The sequence below is a fragment of the Macrobrachium nipponense genome, chromosome 24 (genome assembly GCF_015104395.2).
Source record: "Macrobrachium nipponense isolate FS-2020 chromosome 24, ASM1510439v2, whole genome shotgun sequence".
NCBI classification, from domain to species: Eukaryota; Metazoa; Arthropoda; class Malacostraca; order Decapoda; family Palaemonidae; genus Macrobrachium; species Macrobrachium nipponense.
In genome coordinates, this window is record NC_061091.1 from 24,575,354 (window position 1) to 24,582,017 (window position 6,664).

A 6,664-nucleotide genomic window follows, 5' to 3' on the forward strand; every position below is an offset into this window, starting at 1 on the left:
GTAACGTTGGTCTGAGACTCCATTTTTTTCTTGTAGCATTGGTGCTTTGCATAAAAAAAATTTATTTGAGAATGGAAATCCACCAGGCAGATTGGAAATAAATCGAAACAAAAAGAAGTATGATAGAATTATGAAAAACAAACAATGCACACAGTCCATGGTGATAGGTGTAAAAAAAAAAAATACTATTTTTTTAAATAAAAATTGAAGATGCCAACGAGGTGTGGGAAAGTAGACTGTATACTAGTAGTGTATGTTAATGTGAACAATACTCATGTTAGTCTAGGGTTCTCAATTATTGATTACTGCAAAGTTTTAAGCAATAATATGTCTAGGTAAAAACATTAGTGAATGGAGTACTGTGTAAGTCAAGTTCTAAAGAATGTAATGTTTAGTAAGCTAGTTTTGAGGGTAATTTTTTAGCTTCATTCAAGTAGTATATTATTTTTATTAATAGGGGTTAGTTTTTCCAGACCTCCAAGTCTCAAGTAGACTCTTCTCGGGCTGGTTCTCAGGGATCAATCCTGAGAAAAAAAAAAATTTGACTATTTGAGAAACCCGTCTTATTTAAAAAATTTATGATTTTATTAATTGAAAAATCCCTGCTTTCAGCAAGAATATTTTTCATTTCCGAACTCCGCAGATAAATAGATCTTTGCTGGGTCCAATTTGGGCACTCAACAAGCAAATGCTGTACTGTCATGGGTGATTGACATCTGTTACATTTCACTGGGTCAGCATGTGGTGTTGACATCAAGTGACCATGTGAGAATCTTGTGTGTCCTATACGGAGCCTTGCTAGGATCACCTCTTTTGATCTTTCCTCCTGTGAGGATGTCCTCCATGCATAGACTTCAGTTTTTATGTTTTTTAGTTTATTTGTTGTTGGCACCGAGGCCCATTCTTCTTTCCAATCCTGGTAAATCAATGTTTTAACAGATTTTACCCAGTCTGACACTGGGGCATTTGAAATTGTTGGAGGGATAGTGCTGGCTAATTTGGCAGCAGAGTCTGCATATTCATTTCCTTTTATTCCCACGTGTGCTGGGATCCAACATATTTCCATTGATATTCCTGATTGGAGGAGTTGATGAATTTTTATTTGAATTTCCTGTACTATATGGTTTCCTGGTTTATACTGTCTTATTGCATCTATAGCGCTACGCGAGTCACTGAAAATAAAAGACACTTGCTTTTGCCTCAGATATCATATCTAGAGCCATCTGTATGGCTGTGACTTCAGCAGTAAATACTGATGATATTGAAGGTAGGCTTTTTTTAATTAACATATTTTTCGAATATGCAGATGCTCCTACTCCAACATTATTTTTGGAGCCGTCTGTATACACCATAAATTTGTCGCCTTTTCTTCTAATGTGCTCCAAAGCATGTTGGCGGTACATTTCCGTACTTGTCATTTGCTTTTTGAGTAGGTAAGACAGGGAGGTACATATCTTTACTCGATTTATAATCCATGGTGGTGGCAATTCCATTGGTGGGTGAAAAATTGGATCCATATTATGTTTGTTCATTATGTATCTAGCTCTTTTTGGGAAAGAGCTAGTACTATTAACTGCTGTTACTTGATTACAGTTTTGGAAGCAGTAAGCTGCAGGAGACGACCCCGCTTGCATTGAAAGACCTCTTTGTATTGTTATTAAATTACGGTGATGTTTTAAGGGCAAAACACCTGCCTCCACCAAAAGTGAGTTTGTTGGGGACGATCGGAATGCTCCTGTGCACAATCGTACACCTTCATGGTGCACTGCATCGAGAGATTTTAATGCAGATTCTGAGGCGGATGAATATATTGGACAGCAGTAATCTATTATGGATAAGACTGTTGCCTTATATATCATTAATAAAATGTCTCGCTTTGCTCCCCAATTAGTGTGTGGTAACTTTTATAATATATGGCAAGGGCTTTGATGCCCTTGGCTTTAATGTATTTGATGTGCTCTTTCCAATTTAAATGTTGATCAAATATTACTCCTAGATGCTTGATTTTTGTACAAAATTGTATTTCAGTGCTATAAAGATGCAGTTTGATTGTTTGGTTCTTCATCCATCTTTTGTCTTTGTAGAAGACGATTGCTTTTGTTTTATCAGTTGAAAATTTAAATCCAACTGAATTTGCCCAACTACATATATTTGAAATGGCAGTACTGAGAACTCTCTGAGCATGTCTCAAATTACTACTCGTATAGTAAATGACAAAGTCATCAACATATAAACTTTTTTACACCACTTGGTAAATTTATAGTAATGTCATTGATTGCTAAAGCAAACAATGTACAGCTCAAGACACTACCTTGAGGGATTCCTTCTTCCAGTTTATAGGTCACTGAGTAGGAATTTTCTACTCTTACTTGAAAAGTTCTGTTTGTTAAGAAGTTCTTAATAAATATTGGTAAGTGGCCTCTTAGTCCCTTGGAGTGGAGTTTTTGCATGATGTTATGTTTCCATGTTGTATCGTATGCTTTTTCTATATAAAAAAAATATAGCTACTGTTAATTTAAAAAAATATAGCTACTGTTAATTTCTTTTGTTCAAAGCCTTTTTTGATATGATCTTCTAAATGTGTTAAGGGATCTAGGGTTGATCTGCCAGCTATTGAACCAGATTGTGTTGGTGTTAAAATGGATTCTTTGGTTATTACATACGTTAATCGTGCATTAACCATTTTTTAAAGATTTTGCATAGGCAACTTGTTAGAGATATCGGTCTATAATTGGATGGATTACTTGCATCCTTTCCTGGTTTGTTTATTGGAATAATTATGGCATGTTTCAAGTAGTATAAAAGAATACATGTATGTACTACTGCATTGGTCTTTAATTACAAAAAGTAATATGTGCCTTGATATTCAAGTAAGGTAATAGGTGTTTTACAGTAAAATTTCTTAGAATGTGTAAAAATTCTTGTAGAGAATAGGTGTGGAAATGATAGAAATTGACAGGGGTCCCAGGGTCATGACAACAAACGGCTGGTAGTGGGAGTAGCACAGGGTAAACTATAGTGGATTCATATCAACCGTGCATCTGATGTCTAGGCCAGTCCCTTACAATGCTCCTGATTGGCTGTTGATAAGCCAATCACAGGGCTGGAAACTCAGTCTCTCTCTCGAGAGTTCACTTAGGCAGGATGTATGTTCCACCTCTCCTGAGAAATACATCTATCAAAAGTATCCCTCAAGAGAGGTGGATCACATCCAGCCTACTATGTGAACTCTCAGAGACAGAGTTTCCAGCACTGTGATTGCCTTATCAACAGCCAATCAGGAACATCAAGGGACTGAGCGAGCTAGACATCAGCTGTACGGTTGATGTGAATTTAGTAGGTATCAAGGTGTCGACCCAGCATTTCAAAGGGCTATACAACTACTATGGGTTTCAGAGACAGTGCAAGCACGTTTTTCAGCAATAACTCTGTAACAAACACGTATCAGAAAGAGATTTTGCTAAAGTGTATTACACCCAGTGCCGTAATTTATTAGGGTATCGTGAATCATTAATTGTAAAGAATAAAGACACTTGTCCCTGTACTAAGAGGCAAAAACTCCATTAGCCAGAAATGGATACGAACACAACAGTAAAAAGCTCCTCCTACCCTCACCCCCACCTCCAACGCCAACCCCGTCCTTCTTCCTTCCCTTCTCTCTCTGAAAGTTGCTTCATTTTAAACTTATTTTGTATGATTTTTCTATCTATCTATCTATCTATCTATATAATAATATACATTGTTGTATATACCTAACGATCCAGTCGGTTGTTAGCTGCCAGTTGACTGATTTATTTATGCACCGATCCGCTTATCTCTCTCTCTCTCTCTCTCTCTCTCTCTCTCTCTCTCTCTCTCTCTCTCTCTCTGGTAGTGGTGCCTACTGTAAATTGTTATTAGAGTGAGAGATATCTGAAAGTATGGTGGAGTAGTAAAACGATAGACACTATGATTTATGGTAAAGCGACTGTTATACTTGTGGTTGGTTACCTTCTAATCCTCATGCGGATTCAGGGTATCGGCAATAGAGTAGTACTTGTATTACGAAGGTGAAGAAGAGATGGGGACCACGGAACTCAACTGTCGGCACAGTTGCAGAAATTCGTTTGTCACGCAACTTTTCAACTGTTTTAGCCATGAGGAAGCCGCCAATTGCCTTCAGATTGGTTTGAATAGGTAACTGGTTATAGTTACTCTATGTTACAAATAAAAATTTAGCCTTTCTACCGGACATTCATTAGAGTTAAACCCTTGATTATACCGATGCACATATAACAGTAGCTTTACCATAAATCATAGTCTATCGTTTTACTGCTCCACCATACATTCAAATATCTCTCACTCTAGTAACCATTTACAGTAGGAGAGATGAGCGGATCAGTGCATAAATAAATCAGTCAACTGGCAGCTAACAACCGACTGGATCGCTAGATATATACTACAATGTAAACTAATATTAGATAGATAGATAGAAAAAAATCATACAAAATATGTTTAAACTGAAGTAACTTTGAGAGAGAGAGAGAGAGAGAGAGAGAGAGATGAGCGGATCGATCAGTGCATAAATAAGTCAGTCAACTGGCAGCTAACAAACGACTGGATCGTATGATATATACAACAATGTATATTTTTAGATAGATAGATAGATAGAAAAATCATACAAAATAAGTTTAAACTGAAGCAAATCTCAGAGAGAGAAGGAAAGGTGAGGGAAAGAAAAAGGTCGGGGGTGGCGGTGGAGGTGGGGGTGAGAGGGTAGGAGGCGCTTTTGACTGTTGTGTCCGTATCTATTTCTGGCTAATGGAGTTTTTGTCTCTTGATACAGGGACAAGTGTATCTTTATTATTTACAATTAATGATTCACGATACCCTTATAAATTACGGCACTGGGTGTAATACTCTATAGCCAAAACCTGATACTACTGTTCGTTTCAGAGTTATTGCCAAAAATACGTGCTTGCACTGTCTCTGAAACCCATAGTAGTATTGCTAAAGCTTTGGGGAAAATTCCAACAGCCATCATATTGATGGACAGTATACCGAGGAGGTTGTCTCAAATGTTACCTGTTGGTTGACAATTGACACGTTCATTCCATGGATTTTAAGCAAAAGAGAAGAAGATAAAGGATAATAGTAGACTATGAACGGGGTGGTAGGAATTACAGACAAAACCAACCTCAATATGCTGACAGCTCAGAATTAACTACCTAAAGAAAGTTAAGTGGAAGTATACTGGAATGTAGATTTTGATAAATGAATGTAAAGAATTTGTTAAAATGAGAGCGCTACATAATATTTACCAGAAAGCCTAGAACTATATTTTCGGATTCAATATTTAACAAAAGGAACGAACGATCATTATTTAGATGGGACTTGTCAAAGTGTCACAGCTCTAATGTAAATATATAAGTTAAGAAAATGATATATAAAAATTATGACCTTAACAAAAAGGAAAATTCCAAATAACGCTTGTCAATCCGAACAAGAGATATTACGTCGTGCTTTCATGATATGCCAGGTTCAGACATAGTCCAGGAATTTCCTTGATGGTACGGCAGAAGAAGCGAAAGATTAATATGGTTAAACAGTACACTACTGACCATTTCACTCCTTGTGTAATACATACCGATCCATGTTCCAAGAATATCCTAGCATAAAGATATTAGAGTAAGTAATAAATGGTGCATTGGGGATGCAAAGAAACCTTAGGAGTCAAAAGATACTTTACGTGGCTATTTCTGGCTGAAATGGGCTTAGCTACATCTAACCATTTCAGTAAATCCTACACAGGCTTATGCCTACTACCTATGTCTACTATTGCCTAGTACCTAGGCTAGTAGGTTAGGCTATAGGCCCATTATCAGAACTACCTAGTACCTGGAGAAACACCGTGAATTATAAGGCAAATCAAGATAAACCAGAGGAAAGGAAGGTAGATCTAGCTGCTATATACCTCCTATTACCTACTACTATAGGTATTCCGCAACGGCCTAGACTATGGCAGTTGCGGGTTTTCTATGCAGTTTTACCTCCTGAACAAGAATTTGAAGTATAGTAATAATTATTCGGACGACTGTAATTAACCCCCAGGGGCTCGTACTATACACGACAAAATACATTTGACGCCCCAATTCCTGGTGGCTTTCATATTCGCGGGGGGTAAATCTTAATAATTACTCCGCGTCGGGTATTTCATTGGAAATTACAGTTTCCTGTAGTATTCGGATTGCTTATTAAGAAATTGCCGTTATTTTTGGTCGGTCGACTGTAATTAACCCCCAGGGCCCAGTACTAAACTTGGCGAAATACATTGGATGGCCCAATCCCTTGTGGATGTTGTATTCGCGGTTACGTTCCTTGCAGTCCATGTGGAGTTATTCTTTAGAATTACCCCTAGGTAGGTAGTTAGGCTGTGCCCTCAATGTACCTAAGTAGGTAGTAGTACTGAGCCAGAGGCTTCTTTTGCTGCAAGCAACTTAGGCCTAGTAGGATACCACAGGCCAATGCCTAGTCCTTTTTCAAACTTAAGTGTAGGCCTATGGATACCTAGGTAATTTCCTTGGTAGCCTTTCGAATGAGTAGGCTTGGTACTTAGTAGGTAGGGGAAACAACCTAGTGGACTAGCTAATCCAGTCTTGCCCCGCTTGTTGAACTACCCTCCGAA